Source organism: Crocuta crocuta, unplaced genomic scaffold, assembly GCF_008692635.1.
Source record: "Crocuta crocuta isolate KB4526 unplaced genomic scaffold, BGI_CrCroc_1.0 scaffold24, whole genome shotgun sequence".
Classification (NCBI taxonomy): Eukaryota; Metazoa; Chordata; class Mammalia; order Carnivora; family Hyaenidae; genus Crocuta; species Crocuta crocuta.
Window position 1 is genome coordinate 9,051,369 of NW_027530974.1, and position 22,847 is coordinate 9,074,215.

Genomic DNA, 22,847 nt, shown 5'->3' on the forward strand with positions numbered 1-22,847 from the left:
ATCCCAGGAGGGATCAGAAGAATGTGCTAGGGTGTCAGTGACCCCAATGAACCCACACTTCTACTGCCTCTTCCCAAAGTCTCCTTGATGCCAGGGCTAGCCTATGGTCCCATTCTTCTTGTGCATCGGGGTAACTTTATTCTGGTCATCTTGTTGCCTTTCCCAGAACCTGGCCCTTCATTAGAGCTGCTCAGGCCCTCTTGCCAGAGAGCCTGAGGTTGATTCCTAGGGAACAGGGGTTGAGTGAGTGGGTCCTAATCTCTCAAAAGGCCTTCATCTCCTTATGGGCACAGCTCATCTCCCTTCTAGAACCCTGGTCCATATGTCGTTTGTATAAGTAACAGAGAAGTGCACTCAATAACCTCTCACTGGGCATAACAGATCAGCCTTAAAAAAAATCCTATGCCTGGGGCGCCTGGGTGGCTCAGTCGGTTAAGCGTCCGACTTCGGCTCAGGTCCTGACCTTGCAGTTCATGAGTTCACACAGTTCCTGGAATATTCAAGTTCCCTGCTGCCGGACTGGAAAAAACTTCATAACACACAGGGCATTGGGTAGCGGTACTCAGAAGGGCACTGCCTCAATTGTGGGGAAGAACTAGCTCCAGATCAAAGGCTGTTCTGGTCTCACCTACAAAGTTAAAAGTAAGGCTCAGGGCAATGGGGCGGGGGGTGGGGGACTCGGTTAAGCATCCAACTTCGGCTCAGGTCATGATCTCACTGTTCGTGAGTTCGAGCCCCATGTCGGGCTCTGTGCTTATAGCTCAGAGCCTGGAGCTTGCTTCCAATTCTGTGTCTCCCTGCCTCTCTGCCCCTCCCCTGCTCACTCACGCTCTCTCTCTCTCTCTCTCTCTCAAAATAAATAAATATTAACAAAAAAACCTCTTTAAAAAATACTATGCGTTAGTGTGCTGAGACTCAGAGAAAGGGCCAAAAGGAGCCACATATGGCCCCTCACAGGTGTCCTTCAGCACCACCGGGGCTCAGCCGAGCATGGACGCCCTTGATGGGAAGGCCGGCCATGTCCAAGGAAAGTTTTTCCCCCAGAGCCAGAATAGGCGCCTACTCTCCACCGTGAGTCAAGCATGCAATGTCTCTCTCGCTTGTTGCCTCTCATCCCTGGGAGTGTATACACTTTGCTGTTTCTCCCTCTCTTCCCACTTCTTCACGGGGCACTTGCTCTATGCGGCAGAGACGAGGGCCCTCTTGAATTGGGAGAGTGGTTTCTGCCATGCCACGAGCAGCCCCTTTCGGGCCCTGACATCTGGGACATTTGGAATCACTTGTTACAGGAATGGTGCCCTGGCCGGGTCCTCGGGGGAGGACGGACAGGCAAGAGTGGACACGCTCCCATTCTGGGGCGATGACCGTAGGAAGCCAGGCAGGAGAGCAGCCTGCGAAAGTCTATTCGGTGAGCCTTGTCCGTGTCATTAACGGCACGTTATTGTGAAATAGACTCACGTGCATCAGACATGCCCTGTGCCCTCCTAACTCCGTCGGTGATCTCCTCACTGGCTTCAAAACGGAGTCCAAATTCTAAGCCAAGGCAAGGATGTGAAGGAGCGAAGGTGCCCATTCTCGCACAAGAGGTAGGAGAGAACGTCAGCTCTGGGTGCTGGAGGGAGGTGGGTAGCAGGTCACGGACAGGGGCAGCGTGAAGGGTGGAGCTCAAGACCTGGTCAATCAGCCCCTTTCCTCCAGGATTTGGGCGCAGCTGACATTGGATGAATGGATGAATAAATACCAAGGCCCATCCTCAAAGCCACAGAAACCTCCAACGGCAGGTATCAACGTGTGAGTGTGTGCAGAGGCTGGGGGGAGTCCGTTGCAGCCATTTGCTTTCATATTAATGGCAGTGGTGTGTGTGTGTGTGTGCGCGCCCCCGCACACGCACACATGTGTTGTGGGAATTCAAGGTAACGGAAGGACTTCTTTGCTGCTAATCAATCCACTTGTGGCTCTAAGGGTGTCATACACTTTCGTTTGAATGTATGACCGAGGCCTGTTTAATGGTAACCGATGCAAAGAATAATTCAATGGTATTAACCTTGGTATTGATAAATTAAAATTGATCTCCTGAGGCTTCTGAATCCGTAGACTAGCAAAAAGTCACGATTGCAACTTTGTAGTTGTGCTGTGTGCATTTCCAGAGTAGATATTTTGAATTCCAGCAGTGGGAAAGGATACTTTTTAGCTAGTGACAGGCCACCGTTATCCTGAGTTCTTGTGGCTCTGTGTGAGGGCTGTTTTTGTTGTTCAAATTTTGGTCAGAATTGGTTATTAAGGGAAGCCCTGTTTTGTGTCTATCAGTTTATTCCAGTGGATCATGCAGTAGTGTCTTAAACATAATATGATACATGTAAGTCTCCTTTTTTTTAATTAGGGGAGGTAAAAGCCTAGCATTAACAGTTTATTTTGATTTATGAATGTAGTTTATTCTTGAAACTAATGTCTCTTCAAATGGAAAGGTTTTTTTTCCCTTTATGGGAATTGTAAGTAATATTTAGTGCCTGAGAATGTTCTCTATAAAACCCAAGACAGAACACATAACAATGGCTCAAATGAAAATAGTTACATTAAGACAGAATTTGATTTGCAATTTTAAATGCCTTATAATTGGGGTATCAAAATGTAGTAAAACATTTGGCAAATATAACTTTTTAGGTGCCTTATATATTGAACAAGTTAGAAAGTGTTTATATTCACTATGTATTTCATTAATTATATCTACCTATATTCATATTACTTAAATGAATACTTTTAAAAAATATGTAATGTTCATTTATTTTTGAGAGAGAGAGAGAGAGCGTGAACAGGGGAGGTGCAGAGAGAGGGAGACAATCTGAAGCATGTTCTAGGCTCCGAGCTGTCAGCACAGAGCCCGATGCGGGGCTCAAATCCACGAACTGTGAGATCATGACCTGAGCCGAAGTCAGACGCTTAACCAACTGAGTCACCCAGGCTCCCCAAATGAATACTTTTTTAATGTTTATTTATTTTTAGAGAGAGGTAGGGGAGGCGGAGAGGCAGAGAAAGAGGGGCCGGAGGATGGGGAAGTGGTCTCCTCACTGACAGCAGACAGTGTCATGCAGGGCTTGAACTCACAAACCATGAGATCTGACCTGAGCTGAAGTTGGGTATTTAACCAATTGAGCTACACAGGCGCCCCTAAATTAATACTTAAAAAAAAAAAACACTTTTAGTTTTATTAAAAAGTAACACTTCTGGGAAACAAACAGGAATGATTTCGCAGGAACTGTAAGTAGCGGAGAGATGTCACGGAAGCGAGGGCTCGTCAGATCAAGTGTCTTCTACCTTCTCCGAGCGGCGACTTGCATCCTGTCCTCTGATCATGTCACCTCTCCTCCAACCCATGCAGAGCCAAGAGTGTAAAAGTAAAAATGTCCGTTAATAGTACTTTACAAAAATGTCTTTCATATACAACTGTGTGTGTTTTAAAAAATTGATTTTCCCACGGCCAAATCGGAAGTGCTATATGTCTGAATGTGTTTTTTAAAAGTTCTTCCGGCCGTTCTCCGTAAGCTGTCGGCAGTGACTAGGCACTATCAAGATGACGGAGAGTTAACTCCTTTTGTGGCATGAACTGGCTTTAGAACCCTGGCTGGATCTCAGGTGCCACGTGGGGAGCTGACCCCCAAGGGGCCCGTGGCTTCCCACCCTCCTGGAAGAGAATTTTGAGGCCCGAGGCTGTTGTTCATCTTGGCAAGTGAGCAGAGGTCAGGGCAGGAGGAAGGCCCAGGAAACCGAATCTCTCCTCCTTCCCCCCCATTCCATGTGCCCTCGAAAAAGAGGTAATCCAGAAATTGAGCCAGCTTGTCTAAAATAAGACATTTGGTCACCTCTGTGCATGGCCTTCTTCAGCAGATTTATGTCCACATCTAGTACGTAGGGCGAAGTTATTCTAAGCCAGTAGTGACTTTTAATTATGCAGTGTTACTGGTTTTCTTTGTCTTTATCAATTGACTTTGTAGCGTGCTGTTTGGTTAACCCTACAATGTGCAGCAAAACATCTGTCTATATTTCTTTTTTTAATTTTTTAATCTTTTTTATTTTTCAGAGAGAGAGAGAGAGAGAGAGAGACAGAGCACAAGTGGGGGACGGGCAGAGAGAGGGAGACACAGAATCCGAAGCAGGCTCCAGGCTCCGAGCTGTCAGCACAGAGCCTGATGCGGGGCTTGAGCCCACAAACTTCGAGATCGTGACCTGAGCCAAAGTCAGATGCTCAACCAACCCAGGTGCCCGTCTATATTTCTGATTTGCACTTTCTAGCAGCTAGACTAGAAGATAAGTTGTATGCATTACTGCTTAAGTAGAAATAACCCGTGCCCCTATTGCTAAAACACATATATTATCAATTTTCAAATTGTGGTAAAACATGGACACTTCATGGCTGATGAGCTGCTTACATACGTGTGTGGTTCATTTTCAACGCCATATCAAAATACGTATAATAAAGCTACTTTTAAAGTTTATGGTGCATTGTTTTATACTATCATGTAAACAATATTTTACATGTTCACTATGTTCTGCTATAAATATTTGTCGAAATATTTTGTCAAAAAGTGGGGTGAGTAGGCTAAATGGGCTGAGGAGTATTTGGGCTGGTTAAGTGAATCATCATACAAAGGCTGGAGAGCCGTTCATTATGGAATGCGCTTATTTGGTAAACTTTCAGGCCAGATCACCTCATAGGCAACTGAGGTGCAGATTGGTGGTTTTTGCATAAGTTTTGCATAAGTGCAGGAGTTGGGGATGTGATAGAAGAGTCACCTGACCCCGAGCACACTGACGGCCAGAAGCTACACTACGGAAGACACCCGGACCTTAAATTAACACGCATCCTCACTACAATAATGGTTCCTGTCCAACAAACAGGCATTTATTCAGCACTGTTGGGCACTGTTTTATAATACTTATCCATTGTGTTTATAAATAAGTTTTTTCGCAGGGGCGCCTGGGTGGCTCAGTCAGTTAAGTGGCTGACTCCGACAAAGGTCATGATCTCACAGTCCGTGAGTTCGAGCCCCGCATCAGGCTCTGAGCTGACAGCCCAAAGCCTGGAACCTGCTTCAGATTCTGTAGCTCTTCCTTTCTCCTCCTCCCTCGCTTACACTCTGTCTCTGTCTCTCTCTCAAAAGTAAATGAACAAGGGCAGCTGGGTGGCTCAGTTGGTTAAGCGTCCGACTTCGCCTCGGGTCATGATCTCATGGTTCGTGGGTTTGAGTCCTGCATTGGGCTCTGTGCTCACAGCTAGTTCAGAGCCTGGAGCCTGCTTCAGATTCTGTACCTCCCTCTTTCTCTGAACCCTCCCCTGCTCACGCTGTTTCTCTCTCTCAGAAGCAAATAAAACATTAAAAAAATCTTTAAAAAATGTAAAAAGTAAATAAACATTAAAAAATTTTTAAAAATGTTTCTTCTCCTCTAACGTAACTAATAAGCAGTGCTTATTAGTCTCTTCTAAGTAACTAATAAGGTGAAGGGGGTTGAGAGACCTCCAGTCACAAGGAGCACTGAGTAATGTACAGAATTGTTGAAACATTATATCGTATACCTGAGACAAGTATAACACTGCATGTTAACTCTACTGGAATTAAAATTTAAAAACAGTGAGCAGTTCACTATTTTCTGCTCCAAATCTCCATTATTATACATAGAGGCGCTCCTTACCACCAAGAAGCTCATAATGTATGAGGGTGGCAAGCTTTTTATAAGCCATCTTAGTAAGGATATATTAGCAAACACAATCACAAGGATCAACTAGAGAAGCAGGGTGAAAGCAGGAAGTCTGGAGTCAGGCCACCTGCATCCGAATCTTGATTCTGACACTTTCTAACTTACTGGCTGTGTGATCTTGGACAAAATACCTAACCATCCTGTGCCATTTTCTCATCTGCAGAAAAATAATTTTATAAGAGTTGGTAGTTATGAAGCACTTAGAAAAGCACTTGTGCTTATTAGTTGTAAAATACTGTTTCCTAAATAGAGTTAACATTAAAAAGACTATGTGGGACAAAGAACAGCAAAGGGTTAAGATTCTCACATGTGGATCTGGGAAATGTACCCCTCCCCTTCCTCAGCTATGGAGTTTGGGGAGGATCAAGCTCTTCCTGTAGCTCCAGGAATGGACCCTGATTGGTTCATCAGCAAATAATGCCTTTCTTCTCATTGCACTGATTGGTTAAGGAATGGGCAAATGACCTATGTTAGACCAATGAGAGAAAGGCTCTCGGGAATTGTAAGAGGCATGCCAGGGTAGAGTCTTTTTTCTTCTTGGGATGTTATCTTGTAGAGTGAAAATGCAAAGTCTGGACTCCTGGCAGCCATTTTGCTACCACAAAGGGCAAGCCGGGAGTGGAAAGCACCCCTACCCCTGGGTGTAGCCTGATGATGAAGATGACACCATGAGAGGAAGAGTGAGGAACATGGAGAATTTGTGTCTTTGATTATATTGCTTGAACTGCTGGATCGAACCTTACTTGAAGGCAGTCCCTTTGTAGATTTCTGAATTTTAGGAATCCATAAATTCCCCCTATGCTCAAGCAAGTTTGAGTTCGAGTGCTGTCACCGGCGACTGAAAGAATCCTCACTGCTTAAAAATATTGACTTTGTGGAGCAAGCAAAAGTCGTGATTCAACTAAGTTCTAGAAGTTTATCTACCTCTGCAGCTATGGAATTTCCAGAGAGCAGTGTGTCTCTAAGTGTGGTCTACAGACCACTAGCTCGACAGATGGTCCATGCAAAAGTTCTCCCGTCACACAAATTTTGGAACTGCTACCTACTGTAAACCCCTTTTGTAAATTAATGGTGATATGATCGTTTTAAAGGAGAGGTCCCCACAGAACAATCACTAACCAAACAGTTTCATGTTGTTTATCCTAGCATTTCCAGAACTTACTTGACCCACGATTACTCACACGATTGTCAGTAACACTTTAGGAAAGGTTGGGGCAAAGACCTCACATGCAAAGAATGTACAGCTTTAGAGAGAAAGACAGCTCCATGACTAAAATGGCCCCATTGTAAAAGGTTTGAGACGAGCCTGAAGGACCATACTGTTCGCATGTGGGGAACTAACCTTGCAAGGAACCCATACGGGGATTGTACAGCCACTCCATGGTCTGTAGAAGGACTGACGGACTAGGGGCAGATTTCTACTTTAATAGGAGCAGTGTGGAGGAACTGAACGAGCCTGGATCTTGGACTCTGATTCCTGGTCCTGGAAGTTGTTTGAGATAAATGTAGTTAAAACTTTCTGAGCCTGGTACCTCATTTACGTAATGGAGCTAGTTTTATCCTTTCTTTAAGCATTGCCATGAGAATGCAATGAAATAATATATTCAATAGATGGCAGTTGTTATTAATATCTTAAGAATGTTTTACGACAAGTGGGCTACGGGGTATTTTGCCGAGGTATCCTGAGCCTTAATTAGAACCAGTTAATTCTCTTTGGCTTGTTTTTGTTCTTTATAACATCTAGCATTATATTTATATATATATATATATATATATATATATATATATAGTTTGTTTGTTTGTTTATTTATTAGCTTACTGTCTTTATCCCCTATTAGAATATAAGCTCCTTAGGTGGCAGTATTGTGCGGAATAGGGACTCAACACGATATCTGTTGAATTAAATAATGAGTACCACAATCCGTCATGTATTGAGTGCCTATTATATGCCAAGACTCTTACTATTTTAAATAGAATTTTTTATGGTGTCATGCAATATTTTTATTAGCCCTATGAGATGGCTATTATTATCCCTATTTTGCAAAAGCAAGAATTGAGAGTAAAATCAGGCAACTGGCCCCAAATTACACTGTTAGCAAGTGGCAATCCAGATTCAATCCTAGGACTCTCTTGCACTGCGGGTGGGCATGCAAGCTGGGGCAGGCACTCTGGAAAACAGAGTGGAGGTTCCTCAAAAGCTAAAAATAGAACTACCCTAGGATCCAGCAATTGCATTACTATGTATTTACTCAAAGGATACAAAAATACAGATTTGAAGGGATACACGCACCCCCATGTTTATAGCAGCATTGTCTACAATAGCCAAATTATGGAAACAGCCCAAGTGTCCACCAACTGATGAATGGATAAAGAAGTAGTATCTATATACAATGGAATATTACTCAGCCATGAAAAAGAATAAAGTCCTGCCATTTGCAATGACATGAATGGAACTAGAGAGTATTGGGCTAAACAAGATAAATCAGTCAGAGAAAGACAGATACCATATTATTTCACTCATACGTGGAATTTAAGAAACACAACAAACAAGCAAAGGGGGAAAATGAGAGAGAGAGGCAAACCAAGACACAGACTCTTAACTACAGAGAATAAACTGATGGTTACCAGAGGGCAGGGGGTGGGGGTGGGGGTGAGTGAAATAGGTGATGGGGATTAAGGAGGGCACTTGTGATCAGCACTGGGTGATGTATGCAAGTTTGAATCACTGTATTGTGCACCTGAAACTAATACGACACTATGTTACTAACTGGAATTTAAAGAAAAACTTGAAACAAACAAAACTCGACCCCGAGTCTCAATTTACATTTCAAATCATTCACTACCTGACCGTATTAGTGTCCTGTGGCTGCTGTAACAAATGACTGCAAACTTGGTAGCTTGAAACCATAATTTACTCTCTCACAGTGCTGGAGACCAGGGAAGTCAGTATCAGGGGATCCATATCAAGGTGTTGGCAGGGCCGCACTCTTCCAGAAGCTCTGGGGGGAGAACCACTCCTTAACTCTTCAAGCTCCTGGTGGCTGCCAGGCTTCCTCCACTTATGGCCCCCTCGCTTCAGTCTCTGTCTCTGGTCACTTTGCCACCTCCTTTTCTGTGTAAAATCTCCTTCTTAGAAGGACATTGTGATTGCCTTTTAAGAATCACCTGGAGGGTTGCCTGGGGCAGGAGGGGGACTCAGTGGATTAAGCATCTGACTCTTGATTTCAGCTCAGGTCATGATCTTACGGTTGGTGAGTTCAAGTCCCAGGTCAGGCTCTGTGCTGCCAGTGGAATTCTCTCTCTCTGTTTCTCTCTCTCTGTTTCTCTCTCTCTCTCTCTCTCTCTCTCTCTCTCTCTCGCTGCCCCTCCCCTACTCACTCTGTATCTCTTTTTCTCAAAATAAATAAATAAGCATTAAAAAAAAAAAGATCTATCTGGATGGTCCAGAACAATCTCTCCATCTCTAAGTCCTTAATCACATCTGCAAAGTCCTATTTTGCTATATAAGGTCACAGGTTCCAGGAATTAGGATGCGGATATCTTTTGAAGGGGCCATTGTTAATCTACTGTTCTCATCTCTTAAGGAAAGAATTCTGAGTCAGGTCCCCGGGACCAAGACAGAGGCCACTCTCCAGGACAGCACGCCAGTTATAGCCCTCAGGCAACATCTGGATATTGGGGTAACACCTGCAGCAAAGAGCCCAAGGGGTGAGGGGAAACTTTATGAGATGCAACACTTTTTGGGGCACCTGGGTGGCTCAGTCAGTTAAGCCTCCAACTTCGGCTCAGGTCATGATCTCACAGTTTGTGGGTTTGAGCCCTGTGTCGGGCTCTGTGTTGACAGCTCAGAGCCTGGAGCCTGCTTCAGATTCTGTGTCTCCCTCTCTCTCTGACCTTCCCCTGCTCATACTCTATCTCTGTCTCTCTCTCTCTCTCTCTCTCAGAAATAAATAAAACATTAAAAATTAAAAAAAAAAGATGTAACACCTTTTTTTTTTTTCCTCTGGGTCTGGGGGATGTAGGCCAGGCTCAGTCCAGGAAAAACTGGATGGGTCAGATGCCAGGAAGGTTAAAAAGATAAATGCTCATCTATCAGATAGGCAGTGATTTGTGTGTGTGGATTCTCTGAAAATGGAAGAAAGAGGGGAAGGAAACAGATATCCCATTAATATGAAAAGAACATGAGTAGTCACGTTAACCAAATGATCAAGCGTAGAATCACCAATAGTAGGAAAACCTGGTATTATGTGCCTTCTGATGTGACGCAGGAGACACATGACGTTGTCTATGTGGTATTCTTAACAAAGGGACAAAAAGGTAAACATATAGAAACCAGCAGACAAATTCAGAATGTGGGATGTTTTATAAAAACAAGCAAGCAAACAAAAGAAAAGAAACAAAACAACTGCTCTGGACTCTTGAAACAATTCCATACATGAAAAAAATTCTGAGATCGTTCTAGATTACAAGACACTAAAGAGACATAAAAACTCAATGTAACGTTTGATCCTCAATTGAATCCTGGATTATTAAAAAAAAAATCCACTATTGGGGCGCGTGGGTGGCTTAGTGGGTTGGGCATCCAGCTTTGACTCAGGTCATCATCTAGAAGTTCGTGAGTGGGAGCCTCGCATCGGGCTCTGTGCTGACAGCTCAGAGCCTGGAGCCTGCTTCAGATTCTGTGTCTCCCTCTCTCTCTGACCCTCCCCTGCTCACGCTGTCTCTGTCTCTCTTAAAAATAAATAAACATTAAAAAATTTAAAAAACTAAAAAAACAGCTATTAAATTTTTGGAGCTATTAGGAAAATGTGGATATGGGCCAGCTTATTATATGTTGCTATATGATATGATATATGATATCAACATGAATTTTCCTAGACAGTAATGCTCTTTCATATATGTCAGAAAATATTTTTAATCTAGAGGGCAACATGCTGAAGTATTTAGAGAAGTATTGTGGTGTTTGCAATATTTGATAAATTCAAGCAAAGGGTATGTGGGTGTTATACAATTTCTCCAACTTTTCTGTAGGTTTTGAATTTTTTTGCCAACTCAAAAGCAAAAAGTTAGGAAAAAAAAAAAAAAGATTGTATGGTGACCTAGTGAGTCGGTGGTGCTCATTACCAATGGTCACAGAAGGTCAAATAAACTTGGAATTGCGCAACTCTGTTTTTGGATTATTCTCTTTTTGGTAACAATCAGGATACTGAAATGGTGTAGGAGATTCACCAGGGGTTCGTATGCCCTGTCATTGTTACTGTGCCATTTTTCAAAATTGCAGTCATGACGCTGACTAATATAAATGGATTATTTGTGAGGTTTTCTTTAAAGATTCTATTTTTTGAGTAATCTCTACACCCAATAGGGGGCTCAGACTTGTGATTCCAAGCTCAAGAGTCGCATGCTCTACCCACTAACCAGACCGGGGACCCCCATTTGTGGTTTTCCACCTATCTGGGTGGTCGATCTGCTATTCTGTTCTCGCCTGGAATGGATAATAGAGCGCTGGTTATTGACTTAACTATTCCTTGAGCATTTGATTCTGAGCATTTGTTCATTCAATAAATCTGCACTGAGCACCTACCAATGGCCAGTTGTAGGCACAGAGGATTTGGCGGACAAGACACGGCGCCTGCCATCATGGAGATCATGTCCTAAACAGGAACATTAGAAATACTTTACAAGTCTAGAAAGAGTTATTCTGCCTATTCTCACACCTACCAAGGCACAAGCTGAACGTGATCGTAGCTCCATAGAGGGCTCATTTCAAGATGGCCCTGAGGTCCACCATTGTTCCTTGCTTCCGGGTATCTTTGCGCTTGTATACTCCTCCCCGCTAACAGGGTCCTCGAGAAATGCCAGGGAAGGGACAGCCCAAGGTGTTGGAAGGACATTGAAATCACCCAGAACTGGGACAGGTATGGCATTGGATAGAGTGGCAAAGTGCCTCTACAGGGAATGAGGGTGTGACCCCAGGGTGGGCAGGTGACTGCCGGCAAAGAGGAATAATGAATAGGATCGTCTGATCATGGCGTGAGATTTCTAGCTGGAGGTATCCATGAAGAGGAATGAGAACGCACCTTGGAAGTCGCAAGGAAGAGCCAGGGGGAGGTTGACTCCATCCCTAGACTCAGTGGCACAAACGTTACAGAAGAGAAAGCAGTCATTGGAGAAACTCAGGGAGAATGGGGTCCTGGGGGGAGGGGAAGCCAGATTAGTTTAGAAGGCAGCTGATCGAAGATGAATTTGAAGGAAGAGGTTCTCTCAGAGTCCTGGCCAAATGACAGCTTGCCCGGGGTTGTTCTGACATCACATTTTAGCTGATTTAGCAAACACAATTATTTAACCAACAGTAAGGATAGGTTTTTTTGTTTCTTTGTTTTTGTTTTTGTTTTGCAAGCTTCTTTTTGTGTTGCCATTAGATACAGAAAAAGCAAATTGCTGTTATCAGAGAATGTGCAAGCAGCTGGTAACTGGAAAGCTCTATGTTGTGAGGGTTTCTTATTATTTGAGAAAGACACAGCCCTCGACCCTGAGAAAAACTGACTTGTTGGCTTTTGATTGAGCCTAGAATTTGTTACCCCTGCACAAGATCTCCCCTACCAGCCAGTCTTTCTCTGATCTCCAATTTATACCACTTGTCTCCACCCTTCTCACCCCTTTCTTGGCCCAATTTTTCTCACAGTACTTATTTCCACCTGAAACGTACATTATTTGCTTATTGCCTTTTTCATTCCACGTTTGAAAGCAGCAACCTTATTTGTCCACTGCTTTATCTCGGTGGAGCCTAGATGAGCATTAAACCCATGAGATTATTGAATGAATGGATAGATTAATGCAGTGCGACCATTGAACAACAGGCCATGAGATGTAGTTCAGAGCAGGGGAGAAAATGGTTTTGGGGGCAAAAATCCTTCAGATAAAACCTAAGCCTGGTCTCTGAGCCTCAGTTTCCTCATCTCTAATACAGAGGTGATCCTATAATCTCTCACAAGTATCTTGAAGACTAATGAGCAATCACATGTATGGTGAACATATTATGCAGTGTCTTCTCAGCTCCTAAGGACCCTATAATTGAGTTGAGTTGGGTGGACCAGGGGTTGACACCTCCAGATAAGGCCAGTCAGGAGCTCTCTCCTGGGAACTAGGTATGGGGATTACAAGACTCCAGTTCCATCTGGAACACGTTCTTATAAACCTAAGAGCTCTAGAGCTCCAGACTCCTTTTTAGACCCTTTGTTCTAGTATCTTCCAAGGCTGATTTTTAGCTTTGAGCCTCGATGAGATATATTTGTAGACTTATTGTAAAATTCCTTTTTTGCTCAGACTGAATCAGGAAGGCTTACTACTTGCAAAAAAGAGTGTGATGATAGAATGCAGTTATTCTGGCATGTAGTAAAGTAATGGTAGCTGTCAGAAAGAAGGGAAGGAAGGGAGGGAGGAAGGAAGGGAGGAAGAAGGAAGGAAAGAAAGAGGGCAAGAGGGGCACCTGACTGGCTCAGTCAGTGGAGTATGCTATTTTTTTAAATGTTTATTTATTTTTGAGAGAGAGAGAGACAGAGAGACAGAGCACAAGCAGAGGAGAGGCAGAAAGAGGGGGAGACACAGAATCTGAAACAGGCTCCAGGCTCTGAGCTGTCAGCACAGAGTCCAATGCAGGGTTTGAACTTGTGAGCCACGAGATCATGACCTGAGCTGAGGTCAGATGCTTAACTGACTGAGCTACCTAGGCACAGGGTGTGACTCTAGACCTTGGGGTTATGAGTTTGAGCCCCACGATGGGTGTAGAGATGACTTAAAAATAAAATATTAAAGGGGCGCCTGGGAGGCTTAGTCGGTTAAGCGTCCGACTTTCGCTTAGGTCATGATCTCGCGGTTCGTGGGTTCGAGCCTCGCGTCGGGCTCTGTGCTGACTGCCAGCTCGGAGCCTGGAGCCTGTTTCAGTCTGTGACACCCTCTCTCTCTGGCCCTCCCCTGCTCACGCTGTCTCTCTCTGTCTCCTAGAAGTAAATAAAATTTTTTTTAAAAAAATAAAAAATAAAATATTAAAGAAAAAAAAAGAAGGGGCACCTGGGTGTCAGTCGTTTGAGCTTCCAGCTCTTGATTTCCAGCTCAGGTCATGGTCCTCGGATCACCAGATGGAGTCTCGAATCAGGCTTCGAGCTGAGCTCGGAGCCTGCTTGGGATTCTCTCTTTCTCTCTCTCTTTCCCTCTGCCCCTCTCCCCCACTCGTGCTCTCTCTCGCGCGCGCGCACAAATAAAAAAATAAAAATAAGGATAAATTTTTTAAAAAGAAGGAAGGAAAGAAAAGGAAAGAAAGAAATAATAGCTATCGTTTTCAGCACTTTTAATGGTTTCTTTTATTTCTTTAACTGACCAGAATTGAAAACCAGATGTCAGGTGGGTGAAAGAAAAGGTCAGAAGGGGTTCGATCTAGAGAGTGAACCCTGGCAGAGCTTTGTATTGGGGGTGGGGGAGAAAAACAGCTTGCGGGTCCTGCTTGCTTTGGAGATGTGTATGGAAATAAGAGTTTCAAAGGAAGAAGGGTGTGGGGGTGGGGATGGGAGTGGGGGTTGGGAACACTACTGTTACCTGCTCCACAGCTCCCCCTGGAGGGAATCTTCCTTCCAGGATCGAGGTACAAAACCAAGAAGAAACCATTTAATACATAAATGCTGTGGCCAATACTTAAACTATTAATATTCACAGGGAAAGTATTTTAAATCTAATTCTGATATTCCAGTATTACTATTTTTTTCCTTGAAAATTGTCTTTATTTTTTTTTATATGTTTTATTTATTTCTAGGAGAGAGAGAGAGCGTGAGCAGGGGAGGGTCAGAGAGAGAGGGAGTCACAGACTGAAACAGGCTCCAGGCTCTGAGCTGGCAGTCAGCACAGAGCCCGACGCGGGGCCCGAACCCACGAACCGCGAGATCATGACCTAAGCAAAAGTCGGACGCTTAACCGACTAAGCCACCCGGGCACCCCAAAAATTGTCTTTAAATCATGAAAAGGCCTCCAAACTCCAAAGCAGTCTTTAATGTAGTGGCATCCTTCTCATTATTATGTGCCTTGCAAAGGTATAGATTTCACTTTTTTCTCCTCACTATGACAGCAAATTTTGCTGAATAAACTTTCCTTCGGACACTTCCTGAGCCCCCTTTTCTCAAGGGGTGCAGAGACGCAGAATATTTGCATTGTTCATCTGTCCAGCCTCTTTACCTACACATTCTGCAACCCACCCACACACACGCACACACACACACACACACACACACACACACCCCTTGCAGCCTTCCAAATAATGTCATATTCACATTCCAGGTGGGTGTGAATAATTTTGGAAAGGGTTATTCAACCCACTCCAGGCTTGTCTACTAAGCTTCTAGGTTCTGGTGACTCCAAACTCTCCTGTTTGTTCCCCCAGCCCTTAGAGGAAGGAGTTCAATCAGTGTGGGGTTTTTTTATTGTTGTTTTGGGGGTAGGGTTGTTTTGGTTTTTATCCTCTTTCAGCCCTTCAATACCTGTAGTACCAATTCCCCTTCTTGAATCTCATCTGTTGAAATACATTATGTTGTTTCTTTTTTTCCTGACTGATCCTGACTCAGGATCTTGTTACCAGGAGTGGTTCCAGGAAATAGAACATCAAGAGTGAGATTCAGGGTAAGATTGGAAATATCCCCTGCATAGAACACAGTGCCGAGTTCCTTGTAGATTGGAATGCCAGTAATCCATACATGCTGTGGCCCCATGATAATTACATTATCATCTCTTGTGGTTATGGTATGCTGCCTAGGGAAGCAAGTGCTGGGACACCTAGTAGGAGCTGCACTTCCCTAATTTGCTAGCCGTGGTCATTACAAGGGCTATGGGCTGGTGTATTAGCTTTCTTTTGCTAAATAGCAAAGTACCACACACTTGGCTTAAAGCAAAATTCATTTATTAGCTCATGGTCCAGTAAGTTAGAAGTTCAGACATGGCACAGCTGGGTTCTCAACTCTCGACTGAACATGGCTGACATTAAGGTGTGGCCTGGGAGCCATCTTTACTCTTACAGACCACTGACACTGCTTGCCACATGGTCCCTTCCTCTTTAAGCTAGCAGTGGAGAATTTCCTTTACATCAAATCCCTCTCATGCTTCAAATCTCTGACTCCCATTTCTCTGACTTCTAGACACGATTTAGAGGGCTGCTATGATTAGGTCAGACCCCCCTAAATAATCCCCCCCCTTTGATAAACTCAGTGTTAGCTGATTACCGTCCTCTATTGTCTTTGTAAAATTTCTTTTAGCATGAACTATAACATAGTCATGATACTCCTATCCCGCGTTATTATTTTACGCCCACTCAAGGGGAGGAAATTATACCAGATATATACGCCAGGGAGTGGGATTCTTGGGGGTCATCTCAGAACTCTGTCTAACATGGATGGAGTAATTATTTCTGACCACCCCAGAGAGCTTACAGGGGAAGGGGTTTGGGGAGACAAATTCAGAACTGAGCACTCAGCTCGAGTCAGAATCAGAGAGTCAGAGCCCCCCCCAATCTCTTATTTTCTGTAGCTTCAGGCAGACTTCACTGTAAATCAAAGTTTAATTTTGCGGGTTACAGAATTACAGTGTAAGTTGGCTTCACAGACATGCCAAGTGTCTTACATTGGAGAGCTTTGGCTGGGCATGAATGAGACCTCTGGGTGAGCTTCGACAGAGCTGAGAGCTTTGAATCCCCAAGTCTTGTTTTCACCAGCAGAAGCAACTTTTTCATATATGTGAGGTGATCAGCTTTCTCTTGCTTGAAAATCTTGCCTCTCACCTGAGGCAGTTACCTTACAAGAAGATGCCTATACCTGCCTTCCCAATACCGGGCTCTTTCATTCCTTACTGCTTTTGCAACCCTAACTGGAGTCAAAACCCAGGTTGTTTCAGGGAGAAAAGCACAAAGTATGTCCTAGGAATAGATGACTTAAATTGAAAAAAAAAAAAAAGGCAAGATTTAGGGTGCCTGGTTGGCTTAGTCAGTAGAACATACAACTCTTAAAGTCAGGGTCATGAGGTTGAGCCCCATGTTGGGCATAGAGGTTACTTTAAAAAAAAATTGGAACGTTTTGCCAGTATACATTGGCTGAAATCTGGAAAATATGTATAAGACTGGATTCTAAGGATGTTAGAACAGACTCTAATATTGCATCAGGTCACTTTATGATGCGAGCACTTACTGGGGATTCTGAATTTAATGTGTTTGCTTACACAGCCGGGATTTGACTTCAATAATTGCATTGGTGAGTTGGGTAAATTTTGGATTCAGTGGTAGCCTATGTTCAACAAAATTAAGATGTAAACCTTCCTGGTGTAATGCAGAGAAAGGAGTCTGAAGAACGAAGGAGAAAGGAACGTCCCCATTAATCATGTGCCACCACTGCCCCACCCCCAACACACACCCTGAGAGGGTCCCAGAGGACCCCATGTTTTACTCTGAACTGTAAGATATCTCAGACGTTACCCACGTCTGTATTTTTGTATTCTGCGTACAGTGCAGTTCTGTAATTTGCGTACTTGAATACAACAGAAACATAAGGCACCTGAGTTGGGGAAAGCAGCTCTTTATTGATAGGATCAGAGCCACAGCCCAAGTTAACACTGCAGAATCATTCCCCCACACCTTATTCCTGCAGTGAGAGGAATCTCATGCAGTGAGAGCTGCTGGCAGCTTTCTATGTGGGTGATGGATTGCACCGCATAGACCAAGGATGGAGAAGAATGATTTTCTTTTTAGATATAGGAGAGAGAGCCATTCCCTCCCCTCCTAAAAGGAGAAAAATAATAATTTTTGTTTTTTACTCCTCTGAGACTGGACAGAAAGGGCCTTAGGTTCTCATTCTGACCTTTTGGAATGTACATGTGTTTTTCCAAGGACCAGTTGTACCTATCCAGGTGAATCTTGCTGTTACAACCCAGAGATGGCTCTAAATTCTAGGCTTCATCCCTTCTGACTTGGAAATTCCTAGCTGACTAGTGCTTCAGTTTTCCTAGGACCTTAGGGCATAGCCCAGGGACAGAGTCTGGGCTGTAACCATTTGGCCTCCTTGGGGAGATAAGAGAAGTTTTATTATCTTTTAAGATCAGTGTGTGTCTTTTAAGATATGTGACAAGTAAAACATTTCTTAAGGAAGTGAAAAAACCCTCATATTGTATAGTTTTCTGTTTCTAAATAGGCTAGGGCTTGTGCAGAAGCACCAAGAAATCTAAAGATATTTTCTTTTTCTTAATGTTTATTTATTTATTTTGAGAGTGGGAGAGAGAGCACATGCATGAAAGAACAGGGGAAGGGCAGAGAGAGAGGGAGAGACAGAATCCCAAGCTGACTCCGCACTGTCAGCACAGAGTCCCACGTAAGGATCGATCCCATGAACCATGAGAGCATGACCTGAGCCAAAATCAAGAGTCGGACACTTAACCAACTGAGCCACCCAGGCACCCCAGACACGGGCTTTCTGATTTCAGTGGGATATGTGGTATGAGAGCCCCCTTTCCTACCAGAATCAAAGTGGCTACAAATGATATAATAGGCAACAGAAGGTTTTGACCTACAGAGACCTTTGGTGTTGACAAATTGTTCACATTGTCCTTAGGATAACAAAAGATGATGGCTTACTGAAGTATTGCTTAATCTATATCACACACAAAACTCTAGGTCTGGTGACCAGACACCTGACTTGAGTTGCCACAGTGGAGTATCATAACCTCTCACTCAGTTTCCAGATCCAAGCCAGTTATTAGACCTGGGGCCCTTGCTGAAAGAGGAGGCTGAGTCACTTTGAGAAAGACCCAGAAACACTGTCATAAGTAAATATATTTCCTCCTTCAAAACTTCTGCAAATAGATCTGTGATCCTTTCTAAGGGTATGAGGCACACAGAAAGAGAAATACCCAGTTTTATTATCTTGATCTTTTGTAGATTACTAGATACTAACTTTGACTTGTTGCTAATTCTAGGAAATATAATGTACCATTATGATCCACAGTTCGAAGTGGGGGCTTACAGTGGTAAATGGAGTTTTTGACCAACCATCTCACCACGGGCATCAACTTTGTCATTATTAGTCTAACTCTGGAATGTATAATTCAAGGGTTGGCAATTACGCAAATGCTCTTATAGTCAGAAATGTAAATATTTTAGGCTTTGCAGACCATGTGGTTGAGACTACTCAATTTTGTCATAGCATGAAAGTAGCCATAAATAGTATGTAAATGATGTGTCTATGTTCCAATCAAATTTAATCTACAGAAACAGACAGTGGGTCAGACTTGAAACACCGGCCAGAGTTTGCAAAGTCCCATAAGAAGTAGGTCACTTTCACCTAGCAGCACAGTAGTATATTTTCATGTTTTGCTATACCGTGTTTATATCGATTCTCTTATTTGCTATACTATGTTTATATCAATTCGCTTATTAGTATCTAATAAAATGGTAGACTGGCCTACTGAAGACCCAGTCATGATACTAATTTGGAGACAACACACCAAAAAGATAGGATTCTCTCTTACAGGATATAGTTTGTGCTTTAAATTAGTAGCCAGATTATGATACTGGTTTTTTGACAGGACGTATAGGTTCAATAATCAAGAGGTGGACAAGAAACTTTCTCTGTGATGCTTAATAATCCACTCACAGAATTTTTGCTTCCCATCTTCACAACTTTAGACTGCTGATCTGGAGGTCTTAGCTCCCAAGATTGAGGAATACATGTTTAGACCACCCCACTAAGTAAATAACCTCAACCAGTTGAGGCACTGACTGAAAGCAAAGGAGACATTGAATGCTGATGGAAAAAGAAAATTCAAACTATCAATTACAGTCTCAATCCCAGTTACAAAGATGGAGGCTTCAGCTATGTCTCTGGAAGTAGACACTGAATTTGACAAACAGGTTATTTGTTAGGATGTTTATTTATTACCTCTGGGAAAAATGGGGAGAAAGAAGGATTGGAAAGAGGAGAGGTCAAATTGCATTGCAGGTCTGAAAAAGCCTTGGTCAGTCCCATGGGGAAATCTGGTTCTTAGATAACGTTTGGCACTGGGCCAAAGCGGTTGGGCCCTTATATAGTGATCAGTCATGGCAAGTGAGCTGCCCCAGGAAGGACATGACCTTGGTCAAGGCAGCTCTTGGCAAACAAACTTTCAAGGATCTGGTGGTTGTAGGCTGTCTGCTCACAGCATTCCCAAAGCTGAATCAAGTCTTTCCTTGAATGGGAATCTCCATGTCCACCTCCATGTGGTCCTCCACCTCCTTTGGGTCACCACCATGCTGCTCAAATCCACTTTTTCACTTCCATTTGGAGAGCAGCTCCTCCAGCATTCGGATGAACTTCTCTTCTTGGGGAGAGACTTAAAAAAGAGGGTTTAGAAGACTGAGCTACAAACCCTGCTTCTGCAACTCTTGATATCCGGGTTGTGAGTTCGAGTCCCCCACTGAGTGCAGAGACTACTTATAAATAAAATCTTTAAAAAAAAAAAATGAACAAAGGACCTGAATAGACTTTTCTCCAAAGAAGACATATAGATGACCAATGAGCTCAGGAAAAGATGTTCAACATCACTAACCATTAGGTGAGTGCCGATCAGCATCACAATGAGCTAAGCTTCGTCCCAATTAGATGACTATTATAAAAAAAAAAATCCAGGAAATAAAAAGTGTGGATGAAAATGTGCAGAAATTGGAACACTTGAGCGCACACTGTTGGTGGGCATGTAAAATGGTGCAGCCACTTTGGAAAACAGTATGGCAGTTCCTTAAAAAATTAAAAATAGAATTATTATTATGATCCAGCAATTTCACTTCAGGGTATACAACCCAAGTGGATTAAAAGCAAGGTATTGAAGACATATGTCGGCACCTGTGTTCATAGCAGCATTATTCACAATAGCCAAAAGTGGAAGCAATTCACGTGTCCACCGATAAATGAATAAATAAACAACACGTGGTGCATCCGTACAGTGAAGTATGATTCAGCCTTAAAAAGGATGGGAATTCTGACACATGCTACAACATAGGTGAATTTTGAAGACGTTAGTTGGTGAAACAAGCCATTCAGAGAAAGACAGACACCCATTTATGTGATGTACCAAAGCATCAAATTCATGGAGATGGAAAGTAAAATAGTGGCTTCCAGGGGCTAGCCTGGAAGAGAAGAAAATGGGGAATTCTTATATAATGGCCATAGAGTTTCAGCTTTGCAAGATAAAAAAGTTCTGGAGGTCAGCTCTATAACCACGTGAATGTACTTAATACTATTATATTGTGCACTTAAGAGCAGTTAAGATGGGGCACTGGGTGACTCAGTTGGTTGGGCATCTGATTTCAGTTCAGGTCATGATCTTGCCATTCTGAGTTTGGGCCCTATGTCGGGCTCTGTGCTGACAGCTCAGAGGCTGGAGCCTGCTTTGGATTCTGTGTCTCCCTCTCTCTCTGCCCCTCCCCCACTTACACTCTGGCTCTCTCTCTCTCTCTCTCAAAAAAGAATAACCGTTAAAAAAAAAAAAGGAATGGTTAAGATGGGGCATCTGGGTGGCTCAGTCAGTTAAGCGACCGACTCCTATTTCAGCTCAGGTCATTATCTCATGTTTCGTGGGTTCGAGCCCCGCGTTGGGCTCTGTGCTGACAGTGCAGAGCCTGCTTGGGATTCTCTCTCTGTCCCTCCCCTGCTTACTCTCTATCTCCCTCTCTCTAAATAAGTAAATAAACATTAAAAAAATGTATAAGGATGGTCAATTATTTTCACCCTAATCCTTTCTTCCATAAGAAAACAAAAAATATACCCCAATCAAGTTAGTGGGGAAACATGCAAAATAAAAATCAATAGAGGCCACTTGTGATCTTATCAAATTTAAAGCTTAATGTGAGGATTATACCTCATTAAACAAGTTTAATTTGGGGTGCCTGGGTGACTCAGTCAGTTCAATGTCCAACTTTGGTTCAAGTCATGATCTCATGACTTATAGGTCTGAGCCCCACGTGGGGATCTGTGCTGACAGCTCAGAGCCTGGACCCTTCTTTGGATGTTGTGTCTCCCTCTCTGTCCCTCCTTCACACAGGCTCTCTCAAAATAAATAAATAAACATTAAAAAAATAAATTAGTTTTAATAAACAGTGGAAGGTGTGGATTTGGTCTTTAGGGCAAGTAGATCTGAAAACATAGTCACTCAAAGTAGGCATGTGATAAGAAAGTTTATGGGGCACCTGGATGGCTCAGTTGGTTAAGCGGTTGACTCTGGCTCAGATCATGATCCATGGTTCATGGGCTCAAGCTCGTGTTGGGCTCCATGCTAACCATGCAAAGTCTGCTTGGGATTCTCTCTCTCTCTCTTTCTCTCTCTCTCTCTCTCTTTCTTTCCAGAGAGAAAGCAAAAGTAAGGGAGGATCAGAGAGGAGAGAGAGAGAGAGGGAGGGAGAAAGAAAGAAAGACAGGAAGACAGAAAGACAGAAAGGAAGGAAGGAAGGTAGGAAGGAAGGAAGGAAGGAAGGAAGGAAGGAAGGAAGGAAGGAAGAAAGGTAGGAAGGAAGGAAGAAAGAAAGAAAGGCAAGTTCAGATTCTTGTTCATGTCTGGGAAACACACCTTCCTTAACCATACTAAACAAAAAAATCTTCTAAACTTTATTTATTTTTAAAATGTTTATTTTTTAGAGAGAGAGAAAGAGAGAGAACACAAGCAAGGAAGGGGCAGAGAGAGAGGGAGACACAGAATCTGAAGCAGGCTCCAAGCTCTGAGCCATCAGCACAGAGCCCAACACAGGCCTCGAACTCAGGAACCAGGAGATCATGACCAGGGCCAAAGTTTGATGCTTAACCAGCTGAGCCACCCAGGCGCCCCAAAAATCTTCTAAACTTTAAAGATGACTTCTTTCTCTCTTTTCTCTCCTCCTTTCCCCCCCTTTCTCTTCTTTGTCTCTTTCTCTCTCTTTTTTCCCCCTCCTTATGCTGCATTTTCACTGGGAACTGGTCATCACCCTTTCCAATGCACAGCTACTTTAATGTTCAAAGTCTAGAAAGGGACCCAAGTAGCTAGAGAAATTTTAAGGGTTTGGTATTCACCAAGTA

At 43.3% G+C, this 22,847-nt stretch overlaps 1 long non-coding RNA gene across 2 annotated transcripts in view; it reads left to right on the forward strand.

Annotated features, from left to right (window-relative positions):
• The first annotated feature begins 1,488 nt into the window (after positions 1–1,488).
• The window catches only part of LOC144236369 (uncharacterized), a 52,890-nt gene continuing 31,531 nt past the window's right edge, over positions 1,489–22,847 (forward strand). The window contains exons 1-2 of one of the 2 annotated variants that reach the window (XR_013336495.1): positions 1,489–1,586; positions 4,078–4,253. This is a non-coding gene — a long non-coding RNA (uncharacterized LOC144236369). Of the gene's footprint in view, positions 1,587–4,077; positions 4,489–22,847 lie in introns of those variants that run through there. The other variant, XR_013336494.1, reaches the window with a different exon arrangement.